This window comes from Cryptomeria japonica, chromosome 3 (assembly GCF_030272615.1).
Source record: "Cryptomeria japonica chromosome 3, Sugi_1.0, whole genome shotgun sequence".
Classification (NCBI taxonomy): Eukaryota; Viridiplantae; Streptophyta; class Pinopsida; order Cupressales; family Cupressaceae; genus Cryptomeria; species Cryptomeria japonica.
In genome coordinates this window covers 759,965,733-759,990,811 of record NC_081407.1, presented here as the reverse complement: position 1 = coordinate 759,990,811, position 25,079 = coordinate 759,965,733, and the positions used below count along the sequence as shown (strand labels likewise).

General features: G+C 32.6%; 2 pseudogenes; both read left to right on the top strand.

The window, feature by feature from the left end:
- Positions 1 to 9,310: 9,310 nt before the first annotated feature.
- On the top strand, positions 9,311 to 10,819 carry LOC131068875 (probable pectate lyase 18; annotated as a pseudogene).
- Positions 10,820 to 21,735: 10,916 nt separating this feature from the next.
- LOC131068876 (probable pectate lyase 18) lies at positions 21,736 to 23,677 on the top strand (annotated as a pseudogene).
- Positions 23,678 to 25,079: the final 1,402 nt, after the last annotated feature.

Sequence of the window (25,079 nt, the reverse complement as noted above, 5' to 3'; positions counted from 1 at the left end):
AAGCACCCTTAGCTAAACAATAGTGATATTCACAGCTCCCTTAACCTAAGATAAAGACGCCAAACACAAAAAAACCAGCCTAGTCCATAACCAAAAACAACCACTGCCTAAACCGGGCCCTTGAAAACTATTAGCTTCTAGCCAAACAAGATTAAACATAAAAGACAAAACATGTTGAAAAGAAAAAAGGAGATTTTCAAATGCTTCCTTAACCTTAGACTTGGGTTTTAAAATGGTTCCCAAAAACATAAAAAAGGGTTTTGAAGTGGCTCCCTCAACCACCTTGGATCGAAATAGAGGCCTTAAAATAACAACATCCAATCAAACAAGCAACACCGAAAACTCCACATCTATAGGAGAAGACAAAAGAGAGCTTGAAAGCGTGGATCCATCAACTAGAAAATTGTTTGCCTCAAGAAAAAGCAAGGTCCCACAACCTGAAGAGATACGTTTAGCAGTAGCACTCATAACCACCAGCGTGAACCCAGTAAGAAGAACAACTTCCAATTGAAGAACAAAGTCCAAAAACTTAAGAAAAAACCCATTTTGCTTAGCTGGAACAAAGGGTTTTGGTAGGCCCCCTTAACCGAAAGATCCAGAAGAAAGATCTCCTTTAGAACCTCAGCAGTCTAGAAAGAGGACAACACCAGCCATTCGCTAGCACCACCCAACCTCCATGGAGGCACTCAACTCAACCTCTATAGGAGAGAAGTTTTCTCCAACACCATCCTTCTTCACCTCTGAATAAGGAAGGGTCACCTCAATAAGGAAAGCTAGAGAAAAACCCAGGCTACACAGAGAGGGTGTACCAATAGAATTTGCAAACAAAAGCATGATTGGGCTGAAGAGAACAACCCCTCAACAAATCTTCAACAAAGATTGAGGGACAATAAAACACTCCCGCCCTCATGGCCTTGAGCCAAAGTTCCAAAAGGAACATCTCCTGCTTGGCAGAAAAAAGAGCAGCACCAGGAAAAAAAACCCTAAGTCCCAAAACATTAGAAGCCAAAATCTCAACAAGGAGGAGAGAACAAGCAGAGAAAGGGGCTTCCCTAGCCTCGAGATTGTCTTGTGACACATCATTGTAGGGAACCCCAGAAACACTGTGGGGAGCCACCATCACCACAATCCACCAAATGACAAAATGATTTATGGCCGACGACAGGCAAAGAATGGCAGCCAAACACCATTTCCCCGAAACCCTCATAGCACCCTCTCCGGTTTGAAACCACCAACCACTCTGCCAAAGCATAGAGCAGAGAAAGGGGAAAAGGGATGACAGTAGGCTCGTGAAGGAACCCACGACATCCTGCCCACCATCTGGGTCGCCTTCGTCCTCCTCCCCTGCAGCTTTGATACCATGTTAAATTCTTCCAAAAGTGCCAATTAGGTTAGGATTTTATGTCAATAATATATCACATGCAAATCCATTCAACAGATGATCAAAGATCAAAACTTCAGAGTAGAGATAAAATATAAAATATAAAATGAAAGAACAATAGAGATAATGCAATATAATTTGAGAATACTCTTGATACTCTCATTGAGCTATCACCAATTAGTGAAGGTGAGAAAAGAGTGTTGTATACATAGAAAAATAATGATATATATAACCAATAGTTACATTAACTTCTAAGAACCATAAAAGACGGAAACTTTTACCTACTTGATAAATGCCATTTAAACATGTGGCATAGACTCCTCAAGTGTAGATAGAGAAGAAGTTATGAGAGGTGGAACATTAAGCTAAAATAGGGTGAGAAACCCAAGTACCTCATAACCTACTCATGTAAGGACAAATTCATGGTTATAAGAGGTGGTACAACAAGGAAAAAGAGGGTGTGTGACATAGTTACCCATTTGTGGGAGAGAGTGACACATCTAGCTTATATATTTTGCCATATGCCTTCATATTAACCACTCCTAATAAACCTAAACAAACTTAAATAATATGTGTAAGAAAAAAAAATACCCCCTAATATAAGGAAATGAAAAACTCACAATAACAAGCGCTATGTGGTAAATTGTAAGGATTCATTTGTGTATAAATTGAAGAAATATCTATATGGTCTCAAACAATCTCAAAAAATGTGGTGTCAAAAGTTTGATTCTTTCTGAAGTCAGAATCTATACTTGCTACAAACCATATCATTTTAAATATTTTAACTGTATGGTAATCAATTTCTTGTTACCAATTTATGTATAAATTATATGCTGATATTTGGTGACAATAAATGGATGACTAGAAATATAATATATCAATGTTCACTAAAATTCCACATACAAAATTTGGGGTTGCTAAGTGCATCTTAGGTATCGAAAAAGGAGAGCAAATAGAAAGCTTTGGTTTAGATAGGCTAAGAATGTGAATTTATGTTAGAATATTTAAGTATGAAAAAATATACACTAGTAAATATTCCTATTTTGGTGGGGACTATGTTATTAGTTAAATAATGTATTTGTCTTCAGCTATAATGATGGAGTATAGAATTCATGTTGCTTACACTAGTTTAGTTCATTGTCTAATGTATGCTATGTTTTACATAAAGCTAGACATTGCCAATATAGTAGGAGCCCAAATTTATTATATGGCTAATATTGGTATAAAGAAATGCGCACCACTGAATATAGACTTTATGTGAATGTTAAACACTACAAACTATTATATTTTTTACTTTTGGGATTACTCACAAACCTTCGAGATCCAAGGTTTTGTCAACTTAGATTGGATAGTAGATCTCAATCAAAAAATATCTACTAGTGGCTATTTCTTTAAATTATTTAATGTTGTTATTAGTTGAATGAGCAAGTGATAGGTTTTAGTCATTTATCCATTATAGAGGCAAAGCACGTGACAATTATTAAAAATTTATAAGGAGACAATTTAGTTTAGATTTTTTTTTTCAATTATTAGGCTAACTCAAGGTGTAGTTTAGATTTGATGTGAGAGTCAAAGTGTCATTATCTTTGAAAAACACAACTTTTCATATGTAGGTGGTGCATATAGATGCACAATATCATTATTCTCATGACATGGTGGAGGATAGTGGATGATGATTGAAAACACTAACTCTTTGGTGAGTATTTTAGATGATTCGATGAAGCATGTGAGCATAAATAACTTCAGATTATGTAGTAAATATAATGGCCTCATAGTCCTTAATAGCTAGATTGATCATTTTGGAAGGTGTTTTAAATAAGTGTGAGAACATTGGAAAATTATTCTCTTAAACTTTTTTTTGTAATGTTCATGTCTAATTATTCAATGGTTAATCTTCACATCTATTTCTCTCATCACTGGTTAGTGTAGGGCATGTTTCTACTATCTTCTTCCTTTTAGACAAGTTCTAGCCACCTAGAATTGGACATGACCTCAGCTTAAAGTCCTATATCTATGAGAAAATCAGCTAACTTAAATCATCCCAATGAAAATTATAAATTGTAGACAACTAGGTAACATTGATTCATTGGTAAATAATCTTAATGAAGTAGTAAAATTAGTTAAGTTTTCACTTTAAGAATGTGCCATCATGCTCACCAATTTTTTCTCATTTAATTCAACTACAACCCTTTGGTATGTGTTCTCTTTAGCTACCTTTTTAACCCATTCCCTCTTAATCTTAATAAATAAATAAAATAATTTGACATAATTAATCTTAATAAATAAATAAATATAAAAAATAATTACTAAATATAGACTACTTCTCTAAACTAACTATCGATGGGCGTATCATATCTAAAACCAGATGTATATCTTCAAAACTAAGAGTTGCTTTTGCACATGTTCGCGAGGAATTTATATCCACTTGCATTATTGAATTTCTATTCTAGTTGTCAAATCATGAACGCAAATTATGCCAGTTGCTTTGCACAGAGGGTATATTAACTTCAGTGGGGTTCAGACTAGTCCCTAATTTTGAACTTTTACCAAATAAGGGAGTACCAACAATCAAAATTTAACAAACTTGGGCATCTTGATTATTTCATTGTGCACACCCGCCTTCCATCCCCACAAAAGAACTAACAACTATATGCAAATTGGAGGGATTGCATGAATTTACTCATGAGATATCACGGGCTACATTTTTCGATACTCATCGTGCATTTGACTATTATTTTTACTCCTTTCTTCTCGCATACTTTGGTCAGTATTTTATCTTGTTTTGAAAACAATGCCGTAGTAGCCTTTCAACTTACAAATGATGTAATGGCCCTGTGTATATTCGTTTGGCTACAAAACCTTTTGTTGGTTTTTATTTAAAACCTATATTTAGATTTGAGATAAAAAAAATAAAAATTCATTTATTAGTAATGGATCAGGAGGCCACCAGCTATAAGGAAAAGTGGATCCAACGTCCCACAAAGAGCCATGACTTCTGAAAGAAGTCACGAGCTACGCTACATAGACATCAAAGCTCGTGGGTGGGTTCTTGTCAAAATCTGCTGGCTACCCCATGTGCTATATGAATTTCATTTTGATCTTGTATCGTCAGATAATATAGGAAAAATGACCACGAGGAGAGATCGTTGGAAAATCCATGTGCATTTTTTCTATACGAGAGAGAAATTTGTTGCGTATTTATGAAAATCATGCATATAATCTTCAGGTGCTCACACATAGTCGAGAATCAGCTTCAGTTTAAGATTGACATAGATGAATGGTGTCTCATACCCATCCTAATTACGATGACTTGGATTGTTGGCCACAACGTCAGGAGTTCGGTATTGAATTTACTTGTAGTTTATCCAATTCAATAAATATAGATTAGACTTGAATTTAATTTAGTTGACGCGTTATAGTTCATGCAGGTTGTAGTTGAGCTAGTGATGCTTGGTAGAATCTCGAGCCCAGCGGTAGTAATGGGACTACTTATCTATTTGAGAGGCATGATATCCATGCAGTTCTTAGGGTATCTAGGAGAGGGAGATTGTTTCAATTGGCTTTGCAAACGTAACCGGCTTTTTAGTTATTTTCGGACTGGTTATGGGAATGGAACCTCTATGCAGTTTGGCACAGTTGGTTAGAGATTTATGGAAAGCATTCCTTAAAAGTAAAACATTACATATGCAGGACGAATATTGGGTTGTGTTAGATAGGAAATTTAGTAGTCTTGTTTGGTTTTGTTTGGGGAATTTAGTGCTCCTGAATGTTGTAGATGAATGTTCTGCCAACCTTTTGAGAAATGATTAGAAAGTTGTACCAGACCAAATCATTGGTGAACAAGCATCTTCTATGGAAGTAGTATTTTTTTAGGGTAGGTGATAAGGATTAGGTTATTGAACAATGCATTTAATACTATTGTATACTAACTAGATTTTTTCTTGTAAAGATGGAGTAAGAAGATATATGCGTGGTCCTATTATGGTTTTTATTGGTAGACTTATGAAACAATCTAGCAATGGCCATTTGATGCACTAATTCAAATTTTTTTCTTTTGTTTGCATGATAAGGTAGTGGACTCTCTTGTCCCAAATGTTGTGAGTTGGAAAGATTATAAATTGGATGGTCTAAGGAAAAGAAAAGAAGGATAAGAAAACAAGACTAGATCTAAGTCTCAAGGGAGATCCGAGTCTGCTAGAAAATAAAAGGAAATATGTTGGAGGTGTTGAAAGAAAGCTGGAATCAAGAAGGAATGCAAGTAGAACTAGAAATGAAAGAATGAATTAAATGGGGAATTATATTTTAAATCCTTTTAGGCTGAATTAAAAATGTGTTATAGATTTTCTTACACATGCATGTCAGGATGAATGGAAGATTTTTTTTGTGTGCTTCTTTCTACATGACTTCTCCCAACGAGTGATTTTATAACTATGAGAAATTTGATGGTAGAAAGATCTTTCTCAGTGTCAAATCGTTTCCAAGTATTGTTGTGCATAGTTGAGTCAATATTAGATCTTTTGATAGGAGGATACAATTTATTTTGGGAGCTTTGCACATTCCAAGTTTGGCACAAGACGTATTAGCTAGTAGTAATATAAATGATGTGAGTGTGTAATTAGTGTTCATTGAGTGATGTTTTTGGAAAAGGGACTTTTGTTTAGAACTCTTTTCCACATTTATGTTAGCACCCATATTAGTTTAGTGATACCTCTTAATATATGCTTACAAGATCAATAATTATAGAAAAGGGAATTAGGAATTGTAGTAAAGGCACACATGTCAAAGACCTGTGGTAATGTTGAATGTTGCATGGGTTCACATGTTCTCACCTTAGAAACCAAGCTACTAGCTAAGAGGAATATGTTGTGGCATGGCCACATGGGCCACACTGGTGCAAAGGGTCTTAGGAATTAAAACACAAATCTTGTATAAGAGTTAACTAATTGTTTTCTTGATTCAAACTATTGTGAATATAAAATTTATTGAAAAAAAATAATGTTCAACTTTATTCAAGATGCTTAAGTCTAGTGTGATTTTTGATGTTATTCATAGTGATGTGTCAAGTCTTGTAGACATGCTTGATTGGAAAAAACCATGTATTATTTTACTTTAATTGATGATCAAACCGTTGAAAATAAATAATGGTAAATAATTTATTTATAAGTAAAATTTCATAGATTCAATAAAAAGGAATGATATTAAATGTAATATTACAACTCCATAGACTTCTAAAAAAATAGAGTAATTTGCTAAGGGAAAGGATGATAAGTATGTTTAGTGGGGGCTAGTTTAGAATAGGGGGAGGTGATTACTACTTGTTGTTACTTAATTAGTGGGTCCCATTTATTAGCAATTATCGATGAAACCAACATTGTGGTTTGGATAAGAAGAAAGAGCACAATTAAATATCCTTTAGTATTTGGTTGTGATGCATATGTACTTGTGTGCTCATAAAGAAGAGGTCAAAATTGTAATATAAAGTAGTAAAGTGTATATTTTTTAGTTATAGTAAAGATAAAATAATACAAGTTATGATTGACATAATGTGAAATTTATTATATAGCTAGAATATGATCTTGAGAGAGATTGGGTATTCTTCTATAGTTGAGCAACTAGATGGGAGTGTTAATTCTACAATGCAATGATAACCAAAGGCCAAGATAATTATGCTTGAAGGTGAAACAAAAGGTTTTGATGTAATTTATGAGGATGCTAGTATAAAGAGATTAAAGAAATTAAAATATAAAAATAAAATATTAATTATGGTGAAAATATTTTATAACAATATTCCTTTATAAGGGGACAACCACCTAAAACAACTTGGATTTGGATAGCTCCAACAGGCTTTAACAAGAACATACTACTTCACATGATGATAATAACTAACCTAGACCTCCTATATGCACCTTACTTATGTCTTGGATGACATCCAAGCTAACCTTGATATGTGCTTATAACCCATAGGACAATCTAAATAGCTATATATGATTATAATAATGATTATATAATTTTGAAGAGCTAAAGTAGCTACAAGATAAATATTCATAACCTAATACATTCTATAAGGAGAGAAGAGTTATGGGAAGGATAAATAGAAGATACAAAGTATAAGGAGTTATAATGGACTGAAATTAATGCATTGAGATATAAATATAGGATACATGGTTATCAAGTCCAATATTGTGTATTATGTTTTCTTTCTATTTAAGTACCTAAAATAGATCCAAAATAAATTTTAAAATTACTTCTATAGAACTAATTTTGGGGTTATTAGACTAGAATTGTAGTCTAAACCCTTTGAGAAAAAAACTCTAGCCTATCTCCTTTCGATTTCCTGCTACTATTAGTTTCATTGCTAGGAAATTGGTTAGCTTGTGTTGGGGTTTCTTCCAGAAATAAAGTTTTCAAATTCTAACCATTACCAATCAAGAAGAGAGCAAGAGATAAAGGAAGACAAACAAGGGTGCGTGTTAAGGAAACTAGGTCAAAGCAACATCCACAAATATTTAAAGAGTTAAGGGAAAAGATGGATTAAGAGATGAAAGACATCACCCTTGATAAGGGAAGAAGATTGCTGTAGGGGTTTCAATTTTACCTGGATGGATAACTAATGCAGCCATAGTATTTGATAATTTGAAATCTAATTGGAATATCTAGGTCAAACTAAATGCATATGTTGCTGATTAAATTTAGACTAGATCAAGACTTAATATTGATGATAAATCTCTATTTGTTTGGGCATTATACCAAATAGGAAAAAGGCCACTAACAATATATGATCCAAGTAATATTTATGGATAACTTCTTGTCCAAATAATTAAGGACACAAATCTAGTGGATGCAGATAACTTGATAATTAATGCAACAAATTTTACTAAAGCTCATGTGGAAAAATTAATAAAGTAAAACACATGGTGCAAGGCAAATAATTAATACTTGAGAGAAGAAAATATGCAGCTAAGGGATAAGTTGGGATCTTCTTCAAGGCCTCTCCCATTGCCATCAGTTGATGCATCCAATTATTCTAGAGAACACTCTTATAAGTCTCTATAGAAAAAAATCATTTGAAAAAAGAGACTGAGAAGCTTAGAGAAAGAGAAAAACAACTAAGAATGGAGTTAAAAACATCAAAATCTAACATGGTCATAGAATTAGTGAAATTGAGATTTAAAAAAATGTTGGCACATGTTGAGAAATTTTGGCTAATATATGTTGGGACTAGGAAGGATTTTGATGAGTAGAAGAGGTAAGAAATAAAATTAAGGTGCTTAAGAAAAAACTTGAAATAAAAAATGGGACCTTTGACTATTTTAGATGTAATGCTCAAAACAAAGGGAAGAAACAATAAAGAGTTGCATGAAAAGATTACAAATGTAACTATTGGTAGCATGAAGAAGATAAACAAATTGATGCAACAACAAAAAAGTTTCATGATAATCCTGTAAGGAGCTCAAAAGATATGACCAAATAAAGGATACATTGATCCCTTCATTCCTCAAGAAAGATACAAGACTACTAAAAGAAACTGGAGCTTGTAGCTGAGATTTTAGAATGGTAAGCATGTTGTGTTTCAAATGCTTTAGATAATTTATTAAAGGTGGTATGGAAATGAAATGTGGTCTTACTCCATTTAGTACATTAATATGAAATGCTAAATCACAAAGTTTATTATAATATGTTCTATTCATTCTTATGATGTTGCTTGAAATTTTATTTACTGTATGTTCTATACTATTATTCATTTATCTATACTGGCACGTAGCTGTTATAGACAAAATTTATTTTCGCCATATCGTCATGTCATCGGATAGCTAATAATTGATGTTGTTGAGATAGATTCAATATAAGATAAATTCACCAAAGAAAATATATTTAAGTCAGTTTAATTAATAAAACTTCAAAGTTATAGCATTTTTTTATAGCTAGCATATGTTCCAGACACTTGAGATTATTTGCAATTTTCAAGAACTACTGAGTTCATGTGGAACGGGGAACCCCATTGACGATTGTTGGCGTTGTGATCCCTACTGGGTTAATAACAGATAGAGACTAGCTAACTGTGCTATCGGATTCGACAAAAATGCCATCAAAGGTAAGAATGGGAGATTTTATATAGTTACGAATCCAAATGACGATGACCCGGTCAATCCTCGACATGGCACTCTGTGACACGCTGTTATTCAAACTGAGCCTTGCTAGATTATTTTCCAAAGAGATATGGTTATTTAGCTCAAGGAGGAGCTTATCATTAAAAATTACAAGACAATCGATGGTAGAGGCGCTAATGTTCATATAGAAAACAGACCTTGCATTACAATACAATATTTGACCAATATCATCATACATGGCATCCATATCCATGATTGTAAGCCTGCAGGAAATACAAATGTGAGGAGCTCCCTGACTCATTATGGGTACAAAGCCAGGAGTGACGAAGATGGAATTTCTATCTTTGGAGGAAGTGCAATTTGGGTAGATCACTGTTTGCTGTCAAGCTGCGCAGATGGACTGATGGATGCCATAATGGGTCCCACTGCTATAACCATTTCAAACAAATTTTTCACTCACCATAACAAGGTGCTTTAAACTTCTTGTTTGGTCTGCCATAAATTTACTTTATTTATAAAAGGTTTCACTATTGTACTTTTATCACATGGATCTTAGAGTAGGGTACTAAAAGGCAATTATTAGACAGAAACATAAATAAATGTTAGTATTAATAAACTTGTCGATAGAGCGCTATTTCTCAAGTTAGGTATATATATTATTTTTGTAGGTGATGCTTCTTGGACACAATGATGCCTATACCCAAGACGTCAAAATGCAAGTAATAGTTGCATTCAACCACTTTGGAGAAGAGCTTGTTCAGCTAATGCCCAGGTTTGAATAAAATTTTATAACTACTGTGTATTTCTTTTACGAAGAACACAATACAACTTGCTGACGTTTATTTGTTTAAGTTTAAGAAATGAATGTTATGATGTAGATGTAGATGCCGACATGGATACTTCCATGTGGTGAACAATGATTACATCCATTGGGAAATCTATGCAATCGGGGGAAGTGCAAACCCCAACATTAACAGCCAAGTAAATAGATTCTTTACTCCTCATAATCTATTCCAAAAGTAGGTAAAAGATCCTTACAACTCATGTCTCTTATATATTTGGTATTCAAGGGATGTAGAATAGTTATGGTATGGGTAATGTGCAGGTGACAAAGCCCAAAGATTCAACAGAAGGTAATTGGAGATCAGTGGGAGATCTGATTTTAAATGGGGCATTCTTCACAGCATCAGGAGTTGGAGCATCCTCAAACTATGCCAAAGCTTCGAGTATGGAAGCAAGACCTTCCTCTATTGTGGGCTCTATAACTACAAATTTAGGTGTTCTCACCTGCACTTTGGTCATTAATTACCAAAGGGGAATATATCAGTAATCTTATTCTCAAATTTGAAGCATAGTGGTGGAACGTTAAGTCAATATGGTTTTTATTATTTTGATTGCCACTAAAAATAATTTTTAAGCTATGCTTCACAAGGACTGCGGTATATAGATGTGAATAGTTGAATTTATGTCTATACTAGTATTTAAGAAAACTAATTCGTGTGAGTTTATTTTTTAACTATTAACACACCTTGTATAATTGCACACAACACAACTAAATAAATTCACTCTAACGGGACTTGTATTGACCTTTCGAGTTTAATTTCTCTATTACTATTTTATTTAATATAAAATAGAGTATAATTAACTCATAGAAAGTGAGATATTTTAGAGTAGAGTCGCCTTTCCATTTAGATTAATTAAAAAGTAAATATAATTAATTTTTAATATATTAATTTAGATTAAATAGATTGAAAGTTGACAAAAATAAATGGTGTAAATTGATTTTTTTAAAGAAACATAAGGGTATGGATATTTACTTATTACACTAATGTCGAAGATAATATTGATGCAGTGTATAGTCCACTCACTTCTATATCAAAAATAGATGATTTGAAAAACTTTCATTGTGAAAGATTGTATACAAAATATTAATTGAACTTAAGTTAATTATGTGATTCTAGATTAATTTTATATTATACATGTCTAATTTGTAACTCTAGACCTTATCTATCACAATATATACTTTTTCTCTTTGATTTTCTAGATTCTATACTCCTCATTGATTGTTAAGGACTTGGTATATTTATAACTACATCATAAAGATAGTGAAATAATCAATGGTCATGTTCTCCTACTCCCTTAATTAGAATAGTTTTTTGATTGTGATAAAGATACTTAGATGTTGATTTTGATACAATATTTTTATTCCATTTAAAGTTCCAAATGAAAATGTTCATAAGCTCATTCTAGATATGAATAAGTCAATGATTGCTTAATGGTTAATTAATGTCTTTAAATTTGAAGCCATGCTAGATAATTCCATGTTTTACAAACTCAACTCCCAATGGCTATGAGGAAAGAGGAGAATTTTAAAATTTGAAACAAATTTATTTTTCCTTAAAATTCAAGCCAAGAAAGATCAATCCTCAATGCTACAAAAATGGTCCATTGCAAAAAGATATATAATACAATGATCATGGGTAAATGTATGCAAATATAGGACAAAAAATAATGGGAATGCTTGAATATAAATATAGATAGGATATAGATAAGAATGGATATATATTCATGTATGGAAATAGGAGTAGCAGAACATAGATTGAAATTAGGGAAGGTGCCAAACTTATTAAAAATGGTTTTTGCATGCAAAAAATATTTTTTCTTTCTAGTGACTAAAAAATGAGTTTCTAATGCAAAACTTCAAATGGCTCCTGTAAAAGTTTTTAAATTCTAACATTTGATTTCTAATTTTTTTCTTCCAAGCTTTGATGTTTTTGAAAAAAAAGTCAATTGTGACTTTATCCAACCTTTTGGATGCTTTGGAAATGTCAAAAATTCTGCCAAAATTACCTAAATGCTACAATCACACAAACCTCCCAAGAATATAACTATGCAAAGTAGATTATAGGGATGCTTATTCTTTTGTTAAGTTGTACTTATTATTAGGGCTATGCAAGGATGTAGGAGAAGAGAATACTTGGTTTTTTAATATTATAGCTATCAGTTAGTCTCAAATCATTAAAAAACTAGATAATAAAATTAATTGTACTAGACAACAAGTTCCAATACCATGTTATATTCTTTGGGAAGTGATAATCGGGCTAGAATATCATGTCTGACCTAGATCTTGTTCAACTACAATTAATAGATAATCGAATAGCAAATAGTAGAGCCAAAATCTGAAATGAAAGAATAATATAGACAATGCAAGAGAGCTTGAGAATACTCTTGATACGCTCACCAAGCTACCAATAGGTGCATTAACTCCTACTACCCATAAAATATGGGAAGTTTTACCCACTTGACAAATGTCAAAATATGTAGCATAACCTCCTTAAGTGAAGATAGAAAAGAAGCTATAATTAGTGGCATAAAAGCCAAAAGAGGGTGAGACAATCAATTACCCTATAACCTACTAAAGGTAAGAACAAACTAGTAGTTATGGAAGGAGGGACAACAAGCCAAAAGAGGGTGTGTGACTCAATTACTCATGTGTTAGAAAGTCGTACATGTAGTTTATGTATTTTTCAATGTTTATTCACATTAACCACTCCTAATAAACCTAAGAAGCTTAAATAATATTTGTAGGAAAAAGAATAACCTCTAACATATGGAAATAAAAAACCTACACTAACAACTACTATGTGGTAAAAGGAAAGGATTCATTAGCATATAAATTGAAGCAATACTTATATGGTGTCCAATGATCTCCAAAATTATGGTTTCAAAAGTTTAATTCATATGCTTTGTATTATAATCTAGTGTATTTCCTAGTTGTGTTGGTTGCCTATATAGCTGGTTGGATATTGGACTTTGGTTTTGGTTGGGTTGGTTTTATGTACTAGATGGCAGTCATCAGGATGCCGATAATTGTTTCTTCTTTCCCCTATTTTTTGTGTTATGTTGTTTATAGACTTTACTTTCTACTGTATTGGGTGTTGGGCCCCTTAGCAACTATTTAATTACTAAAAATAAAACTTTATGATGATAATAAATCTCTTTTTATCAATTTATGCATAGATCATATGTTGATATTTGGTAACAATGAATGGATGATTAGAGATATGGTATATCAAATTTCATTACATTTCAACATAAACAATTAGGGGTTCCTATATGCATCCTAGGCATTGAAAAGTGAGAGAAATAAGAAATGTTTGATTGGGATAGAATATGTATGTTGAATTTGTGTTGTAATATTTTAGTATGGAGAATTATATAGTAGGAAATGATTCTATTTTTTGGGTACTAAGTTATTAGTTAGGTAATATATACATCTTCACCGTTAAATGTAGAGTATATATTGCATGTTCCTTACACTAGTCTACTTCATATTCTAATTTATGTTATGTTTTACATAAAGCTATACATTGGTGATGAAATGGGAGCCTCAGGTTATTATATGGCTAATATTGGCATAGAGCATTGAGCAACAATTAAGAGAGACTTAAGGTGAATGCACAACACTATAAATTATTATATCTTCTACTATGGTGATTACTCACAAGGGATTGTTGACTTAGACTAGATAGGAGATGTAGATCATAAAATATCTACTAGTGGCTATTTCTTTAGCCTATTTAGTGTTTCTATTACTTGAATGAGCAAGTGATGGGTTGTAGTCATTTATCCATTGTAGAGGTATAGTATATGACAATTAGTAATTCCTATAAGGAGGCGAGTTGGTTTTAGAGTTTTTGTTGAATTGTTGGCCTTATTCAAGCAGTAGTTTAAATTCAATGTGAGAGTCAAGGTGTCATTAGCTTGGCCAAAACCCAATTTTTTGTGTATAAATGAAGCATATAGATGCACAATACCATTTTTCTCATCATATGGTTGAGGATAGTGGATGATGATTGAAAATGTTGACTCTTTGGTGATTGTTTTAGATGATTTGATGAAGCATGTAAGCACAAATAACATTAGATGGTGTAATAAATATAATGGTCTCATAGTCCTTAATACTTATATGATAATATTCCCTTTATGCTTTTGCAAGGTATTTGAAATAAGTGGGAGAATTCTAGAAAACCATTGTCTCAACCATATTTTTTTCATATCTAATTATTTAATAATTAAATTTTACATGTATTTCTATTATCACTGTTAGTGTGGTATGTTTCTACTATCATATTCATGTTAGACTTGTACCATCCACTTAGAATTGGACAAGCTCTCACCTTATAGTTCTATATCAAAGGTAAAATCAGCTAAATTATGCAAGTCGCTAGGAAAAGAGGGGCATATTAACTTGAATGGCCTTCCTAAAGGTCCTTAATTTTGAACTTTTACCAAATAAGGGAGTACCAACAATCAAAATTTGACTACTTGAGCATCATGATTATTTCATTGTTCATGCTTGCCTTCCATCCCCAACTAATAACTATACGCAAATTGGAGGACGTGCATGAATTTACTCATGAGATTTCATGGTCTACATTATCATCGTGCACGGAGTGCATTTGGCTATTATTTTTATTCCTTTAATTCTTCTAAGCATACTTTCGTCAAGATTTTATTTGCTTTTGGAAACAAGGTTGTACTAGCCTTCTAGCTTAAAAATGATGTAATGGCCCCATGCAAGTTCATGTGGCTGCAAAAACTTTTCTTTCTTTTTATTTAAAAATTACATTTAGATTTGTGATATGAATATAATTTTAGTTGATGAGGGATGGAGGAGACCACCAACTATAAGGAAATGTGGATGCCACATCCCACGATGAAGTCAAAAGCTACATGTGCTATATGGAGTTTGTTCTGATCTTTTATCATTGAACAACATAGCAAAAACAACCATGGAGAACAGATTGTTGTAAAAGCCATGTGACTTTTTTTCTACACATGAGAAATTTGTTATTTGTGAAAAAGCATGGAGATACTCTTCAAGTGTGCACACATAACATTGAGAGTCATCCTTAATTAAAGTTTGATGTAGATGGTCAGTGTCTCATACCCATCCTGACTACGACCAGTTGAATTGTTGCAAAGCATGTTGTGAGGTCGGTATTGAGCTTCTTTGTATTTACCAAATTTAAAGAATATAAACTAGAGTTGGATTTAGTTTAGTTGGCATGTTATATTCTATGCAGGTTGTGGAGGAGCTACTGATGCTTGGTAGAATATCAAGCTAGTGGTAGTAATGGGACTACTTTTCTACATGAGATGCATGATATCCCTGTAGTTCTTGGGCTACCTTAGAGATCTGGAGGTGGCAAGAGGTTCTCATTGAATTGGCCTTGAAAATGTAACAGGCTATTCTATTATTTATGGACTGGGTATGGGAATGGAACCTCTATGCTATTAGGGTTAGTCGGTTTGAGATCTATGGAAAGATTTCACTAGAAGTAAAACAACAGGCATGAAGGATGAAGACTGGGTTGTCTTAGATAGGAAATATAGTAGTCTTATTTGGCTATGTCTGGGAAATTTAATGCTCTTGAATGTTGTACATGAATCCTTTGCAACCCCTTTTTATAAAGTTAGGAAAGTTGTACCACACCATATCATTGGTGAACAAGCATCTTCTATGTAAGTAGTATTCTTTGAGGGTGGTTGATATGGATTCATTTGTTGAGCACTTTATTTCATTTAACACTATTGTAAACGAAAGATGGAGGAAGAAGTTATAGGAATGGTCTTATGACATTCTTTTCTACACATATGGAGCAATCTATTGATGAAAATTTGAAGCACTACTTAAAATTTTGTGCTTGATGAGGTAATGTCTTCTCTTCTCCCAAATGGTCTTTCATAGATAGAATAGTACAAGTGGCGTAGCTTTCTTTATTGGTGATAGCCTTATATCATGGTTGAGCTAAAATAAGGATTTCGTATCTTAGTCTATGGTAGAAGCAAAATATATTGTAATAGTTTCTTGTTGCATTTAGGTTTTATAGATAAAAAAGAAATTGTAGCAGATGGAGACTAAATTTGAAGAACCCATGCCAATACTTTGTTACAATACAAGTACTATAAACATTTCAAATGATTGGGTAACACATTCACAAAAAAAACCATATCTCAATTAAGTATCACTATCTAAGAGAGAAGGTTGCAAGGAAATAAGTGAAGATAGAATATGTTGAAACAAAGGAGAGATCATTACAAAACCTTTTCATAAGGAGACAATTTAATATCTTGGCTAGAATTTGGGAGTGGTATCTCCCTCCTCTTAAATGAAGAGGAAGTTAGTATATGTTGAGTAGGAGTGTTGACTCCTCACTGCAAGTAGTCTTGGTGGTATTGTGAAAAAAAATTACAAAAGGTATTAGTAGATTAATTTTTCCTCACAAAAGGAGCAAGAGTTGAAGACTAAGAATCAAAGTGGATATTTGTCATTGATGTCAAAGGGGGAGAAAGGAAGCCAAAATTCTACACCATTTGGGGAAGAAAGGATTGAGAGAGAGAGAGAGAGAGAGAGAGAGAGAGAGAGAGAGAGAGAGAGAGAGAGAGAGAGAGAGAGAGAGAGATAGAGAGAGAGAGAGAGAGAGAGAGAGAGAGAGAGAGAGAGAGAGAGAGAGAGAGAGTCCAATTACAAGAGCACAAAGCCAAACTTGAGCAGAATTAAAGTCTAGTTACAATGGAAGCAAATTTTCTACACAAGGGGAGCCCCTAATTTCCATTACGAGGCGTATTTTATTAGTAGCATTTTTTGTGTTTGGAACCAATGACAAAGGGGGAGATTGTTGAAATTTATATTTTCATTAATGTCAAAGGAGGTAGTTAAGGATGTATATAAATTATCATTATGTTACCCTTAATATCCAGTTTTAAAAAATTAGAATAATTTTAATTAATATTATGTCATATAAAATAATTATTGATCTAGATAAATAGAGTCAAGTTATGTTAAATACATCATTCAATATAGTATGTCACTAGTATCATCTTAATCAATTTTTTATTGTTGAAGGATTTGGAAGTATTTGTGATATATATATGAAGTCCATTCCTCAAAAACTATATCCACTAGCACAATATTTTATACCACATTCTACCATAGTTATATTTTGAGGCTTGTAGTTTGGAAGATAAATAAGGCTACACACAAAGACATATCTATTCAAGTTGCAAAGGTGGACTTCAATAACATGAAAAGTTAGGGTCAACATTATGCTCATAGAGATCACTTCACAATATATTATGACTTTTTTGATGAATGGGTCAAATTATTGCACTATGAACCAACTATAGGAAGCATACGAAAGTGTACTAAGACCAACTAATTTTTTTTCGTAAAGAATAGCATCATCCAACTCTTGGAGTCGCATGTTGGATCTTGGTTTAAGCCTTTTACATGTTTGGTCTAAAGTATGCATGTGGCAAACGTGTGAATGTTGTAAATAAGTTATAAGATGAGTTGTGATTATATATAACGTAGGGATGCATAAGTGTAATTGGATTCATTTCAAGAGTAATTCTTGCTAGTAGAACTAATAACCATGGCAAAAGTTATGTAAGTTGTCTACTAAATTTTAGGTTAAGTGGGCAAAATCAATTGAAGGTCTCATGCACTTTGAGAGGGTTGTAAAAATTTGATTAGATCAAGGTGATGCTAAAGGTTCATCCTTGAAGATCTGCATATCATATCTTTCATGTATAGTTATTGTATTTAAGGTTGGTGCCTCATGATCATAGTTGGTGTTCACTTCTTAGACTTGGGGATTGGTGTCTCCTATGGGTTGATACAAACAAAATATTGTAAGTTTATTATTTAGTTTATGAGGCTAGATTTAGATATCAGATCCAAGCAACTTTTCTCGCCATGGTTTTTGCCTTAAGTTTGTACATAAATCTAGTATTATTTTGTGTTGATGTCCTCTTATCTTGTCTTATCTTATCAGTTTCTATGATGTTTGGAGAAGTTATCAAGGGTAATTAATTTGGATTTGGCATCTACTAATTACAATTCTCTTAGTGCCTATGTGTGATTAACACACATAATATATGCATTCTATTAAGAACAATAACCACTATTTCTTTTATTCTGATTCAAAAGAACTATCTAGATTTCCTTGAATATGACCTTCTATTTATGTCACTTTGTGCAATCTTCCTTTATTCATAATGTATCTTTGTTCAAGACAAAAATCAAGTCCGTGTAGCAGTAACAAGTTGTCCTATATTGTCTAACAATGTAAAAGTTTATTGGTTATTTTGCATAGTTTAAAAATTTGGATTTATAAGTTTTGAATTTCATAAATACTTTTCCTTTGTAATAATTCTTTGTAAGTAATTTAGAATGATATTTTTGTATTAAAATTTAGCTATTAATGAATTGTAAATGAATACATTAACTCACAATTTAATTATAATCATTAGCATATTATTACTCATGGATTTGTTTAGGTCAACCCAAGAGTATAGCAAGTAATCCTTAGCTTGACTAAATCCATCCATTGATTATTACCATTTATTTATAATTAGATTAGTAGTAGATCAATAAAATAGATATTTATTTATATATTAATAAATGCATAGAGTAGCATACATCAATATAAGAATGCAAGTAGTTATTAAGAGAATTTAAGTAAGAGGTGTAGAGATGTTATTAAAGCTTAAACTTTATTAAGTTATAACATTAAATGTATAGAAATAAATTCATTAGTCAACAATATTAAACTTGAATATATTCTTTCTGTATATCTTAAGATGAAGAAGTTATTATTTGAATGCCTCTACAATACTTTGTTTGGATTAAAAATAGAAAGACTTTTTAAAATCACAAGACAAATATATAAAATAGGATAATAAGGATAGAAATGAGAGAAATGGACTCTTGGGTCAAGGGTAAGATGTAAGCCCTTATCCCTTACCATATAGAAATAATAAATTTTGTTTTTATTTTGTGATTGTTGAATATTGAACTTTGACTTAGTGAAAACTCTAATGATAATATGATAGTCTGTATTTTTAAATGTAAAGCATAAGGGTGGAATTTCATATTAATCTCATGTTGACATGATCGTATAGTTTCTTGACTAGATGATAGTTCCTTACCATTAAATGGTTAACCATCTTTAAAGTTTATGACTATATATATAAATATTAAATGGATTTGATCTTATATTGTGATTGTTTGATCATGATAACACTTTTTAATCAAAGGAGTGATTAGATGAATATGATATTTAATATTATAATCAAATCTAAGGTAGAAAGTTTATTCTAAGATAGAAAATATCTTCTATTATCAAAATATTTGAATCAATTAGATTTAATGAATGCAACTAAGTTATTTATGATAATCATTTCTTATCAATTTATAACATGTTAATGATATAATGTTAGTGAATTTATGCATCATATAATAACTCATGAATTAGTTGTTAAGTATATCATTTAGAAGATTTAATAATGAATTAGCATTTAATATGTCTTGCATGATATCAGGTTAATTAGATAGATTGATAGTTACCTTTTCTTTTGTACTCTTATACATGTGTCTGTATGAGTTTTATACTCTCAAGATCATGTTTAGAGAAATCTTGTTATTGGTATTCTTATGTACTAATGTGTTTGAAATCAAATTTTATGCTAAATTTAATTATCAAGAAGATAATACTTGTTAGATGCTTCTATTTTCCTATGACTACTTTGTATACTTGTGAATTCAATTCTTGTTTCTGTAAATGGATGGTGCTAAACATGGAGAACCATAGAAGGATTGAGTATCACCTCTATATATCTATCAACAAATGACTTAAAAAGATGCATTGGGAAAAACATGTTTTATCAAATTTTAATATTAGACCATGCTACTACTTTTGATCATTCAAAACTCATACTCTTTGCCATATCATAATATTGTTATATTAGCGTGTGTGTGTGCACACACACACACACACACAAACAAACATAGAGAGAGAGAGAGAGAGAGAGAGAGAGAGAGAGAGAGAGAGAGAGAGAGAGAGAGAGAGAGAGAGAGAGAGAGAGAGAGAGAGAGAGAGAGAGAGAGAGAGAGAGAGAGAGAGTATATCATGCTACATAGATTTCATCACTCCTACTTGTTTAAGATTTCTTGACATCTATGTGTTGGGCCAGGTATTCTTCATGCCAAGAAGAGTTTGAGGGGAGTGTAAAGATTTGTGGTTCGGTAGATAAGTTCTTCGATGATGCTCTCACCCAATGTGTGCTTGTTGGAGATAGTGTGTCCAGAGTTCCTCTTAGGGTTACCTTTATTTTTGTAGTCTTTGTAATTGACCTTTTGATGTTATGTAAAGAAAATTGTTTCCTTATGACATGGCTTGTCAATGGCTTTTGTACTTAGACGTCATGTTTCCATTCTAATATATTTGAACATGTTATTTTAAATGTTTTAGAATAATGTGTATTTTATGCTATATCATTATTTTAATAATATGAAGGTCCTTATAGTTTGAAATTATTATTGTCTCAAAACTTTAAAAATATCAAAATTGACACATTACTAACTCATGTGAATGCACATTGATATATTCAAAGCAATTTCACTTGTAGTTGGGTTTGTTTCATGTAAGATAAATAAATTTACCAAATATTTAATATATTTTCAATGTGAGTACATATAAGAGGCATTTTTATAATTTATTATTTTTGTATTTATAATTTAATAACAAGTCATCTAGTGTAAAAATACTCTAATAATAAGAGGTGGTAGAAAATTTTGATAGAATTTATGATATAAGGACTCATGTTCAACTTTAATATTATTTTATGTGGCATGGAAACTGAGATGTTTACTTCTAAAAATGGTTTACAAATCCAATCACATAGAACTATTTGGACTTTTGCTAATGCTATTTAAATGATTTTTATTTGATAAAAAAAAAAAATCTCATATAATTAATTACTCCATCTAATAGTAAAAAAACATAAGTATTAGAAAGCCTTCTATTATTCACAGCTCCTTTTTATAAGTAAGAGCTACACAATTAGAAGTTCTAGAAATGAATGATCTTATTAGATCAATATAAATAACAATTAGTTCACCATTCATACTTCTTACAAAAGCCTTCTCACTATTAGGCTGTGTGTGTCATACAATTCAATAGAATTAAAAGTTGAATTAATGCACAAAAATGTTCCAATAGTATCATATGTCTTTATTATTTTTAAAAGTTGAATATTTAGTTTGATTAAAGATATATTTCAGGTTGAGCTAGCCATCCAAACTAAAAACATAGAATGATTCAACATATTATTTAAAAGTTCATATTATTAAATTGATATGATGTAGAACCCCCTTCAATATGAACCCCCTTCAATATGACTAAGGCTGAGAATAGTGATAAATATCATGTTGAGAAGCCGGAGCTTGTAGTTCAAATGGTAGAAAGGTAACCATCTCGCCTTTCAGATGATTTAGACATTTTAGAGAATTTATTTATGGTAGTATAGAAATGAAATCCAATATCTTATTGAATTTACTACATTACTATGAAATCCTTAATGACAAGGTTTATTATAAATGTTCTATTTATTCTTATGCTTTTCCTCGACGTTTTCTTCAGTGTAATTTCTATAATATTATTCTTGTAACTGTAGTTGGTATGCAGTAGTTATAGAACAAATTTCTATCACCCATATCATCATGCCATTGGATAATTAACAATTGTCGTCATTGAGACAGATTCAACGAAAGAAAATTCACTACAGAAAAGATATTTAAGTCAGTTCAATTAAGAGAATTTCAAAGTTCTAGCATTTTTTTAAAGCTAGCATATATTACAGACAGTTGAGATTATTTACTTCAAGAACTATTGTGCAGGAGTTTAAATAATTCGAAAAGAAAGCTGAGCTCGTGCGAAACGGGGAACCCCATCGATGACTCTTGGCGTTGTGATCCTAACTGGGTTAACAACCGAAAGAGACTGGCTGATTGTGCCATCGGATTTGACAAAAACGCCATTGGAGGTAAGAATGGCAGATCCAAATAACGATGACCCGGTCAATCCTCGACCTGGCACTCTGCGGCACGCTGTTATTCAAACCGAACCTCTCTGGATTATTTTCCAAACAGATATGGTTATTCAGCTCAAGGAGGAGCTTATCATGAACAGTTATAAGACTATTGATGGTAGAGGTGCCAATGTTCATATAGCAAATGGAGCTTGCATTACAATTCAGTATGTGACCAATATTATCATTCATGGAGTTCATATCCACGACTGTAAACCTGCGGGAAATACAAATGTTAGGAGCTCCCCGACCCATTATGGGTTTAGAACCAAGAGTGATGGAGATGGGATTTCTATCTTTGGATCAAGCGCAATTTGGGTTGACCACTGTTCATTGTCAAATTGCGCAGATGGATTGATCGACGCCATCAGGGGTTCCACTGCTATAACCATTTCAAACAACTTTTTCACTCACCATGACAAGGTGCTCAAAACTGCTTGTTTGGTCTACCATAAATATACTTTTCTTTGAAACTAGGTTTCACAATTGTTTTTTTTATCCGAGGATTTTAGGGTAGGGTACTAAAAGCCTATTACTAGACTTGAACGAAAAAAATGTGAGTATTTACTAAATTGTCGATAGAACGCTATTTCTCAAATCCAATAATTATTGGCTTTTTGCAGGTGATGCTCCTGGGACACAGCGATGCCTACACCGAGGACGTCAAAATGCAAGTAACAGTTACTTTCAACCACTTTGGAAAAGGGCTTGTTCAACGTATGCTCAGGTGTGAATAGATATTCCTTGCACAAAGACCACGAATATACACCTTGCTGAAGTTTATTTGCTCAAGTCTTTAAGATATTAACGTTATGATGCAGATGTTGACATGGATACTTTCATGTGGTGAACAATGATTACACCCACTGGGAAATGTATGCAATCGGGGGAAGTGCAAACCCCACCATTAACAGCCAAGGCAACAGATTCCTTGCTCCTGATAATCGATTCCACAAGGAGGTAAAAGACCTGTACAACTCATGTCTCTTATATTTTTGGTATTTAACGGTTGTAGTATAGTTATAGTATGGGTAATGTGCAGGTTACAAAGCACCAAGATTCAACAGAAGGCAACTGGAGATCAGTGGGAGATCTTATGTTAAATGGAGCATTCTTCACAGCATCAAGGGCTAAAGCATCCTCAAGCTATGCCAAAGTTTCGAGTATGGCGGCATGTCCTTCCTCTATTGTGGGCTCTATCACTGCAAGTTCGGGTGTTCTCACCTGCAGAAAAGTTTCCAGTTGTTAGACCAAATGCATGCATTATAGACAAATTCTTAGGAATCCCTCAATTCTGTTACTTTGCAAGCATGAGCACACGAAATGAGGCTTCTTAGTTATTTTTGTTTTGTTTGCCGAGACTCTCCTGTCAACTTTCACTAAAGATGAATATATGGAAAATATCGAATAATATTTTTCTCAAATTTGAAGCGTAGTGGTAGAACGTCAAGCCAATGTTTGTTTATATTATCTCAATTATCACTTAAAAGCATCTCTTAGGTAAATCTCACAAGAACTGCAATATATAGATAGGAAATAGTTGAATTTATGTTCATACCAGTAATTAAAAAAACTAATTTATGCGAATGTTTCTTGAAACTATGAACACACCCGGTGTAATTGCATACGATGCAACAGTCAATGTCAAAAATAATTTGTGTAAATTGATGTTATTTTAGGAAATTAAATGTATAAGGGTATACAAAATCTTAATTGATCTTAGGTTTATTATGCGATTGTAGATTGATTTTACACTACACATATCTAATTTGTAATCCTGCACCTTTTCTATTATTATGTAGACTTTTTCTCTCTGATTATACTATATTCTCTATTACTCATTGATTGTTTTGATTAGATAAAGTAGGAGAGGGCCTAAACCTTTACATATAAACCTACCAAGCAACACAGAGGGATCTCATAAGGAGTGACAAAACCAACAAAATTGAGAAGGTCTAAATCCAACACATGCTCCCCAAAAAAGGAAAAGCTAAAAACTATAAAAAGGCAAACTAGCAAGGCAAAGTAGGGACATAAGGGGAACAAGGCTACAAGCAGCCTTAAGGAGATGGGAAAGTCCTAGATGTTTGAATCCAAACTCAATTCATGACCTCATGAGAGGAGTAGGTTGAGAAGAAAGAATAGAATTTTGTAAAGAATGTCTCCCATGATCCACAACAAGATTTCTCTTACCCTTACAAGATGAACCCAAGACAAAGGGAAAAATGTCAATCTTTTTCCTAATGATGCCTATCAAAGAGAACCCAATAGTAGGATACAACAAAGGGCCTTGCACCATAGAGGGGCAATAAAAATATTTAAGACCCTTGGAAGAAGAAGAAGAAACCTACACCAAACTAGCTAGTTGAGGAAGAACATTCACTAACTTCTAAACTGCATTATAGGGATTGATCTTATGAGAATTGATGAAATTCATAGAGAAAATTCCCATATAGTTGAAATGACACAAATGAGAGTGATCAAAAAGAAAATATTAATCTCAAACTCTCAATCTAGAAGACAACTTGATGGAGTTAGGCAACCTAAAACCCTCCTCCACACAAACACAAAATCTAGCAGAGCAATATCTTGATATAGATTTAGTGATCTCATCCACAAAATTGAGCTAACCAAAAGATTTAGTATTTCCA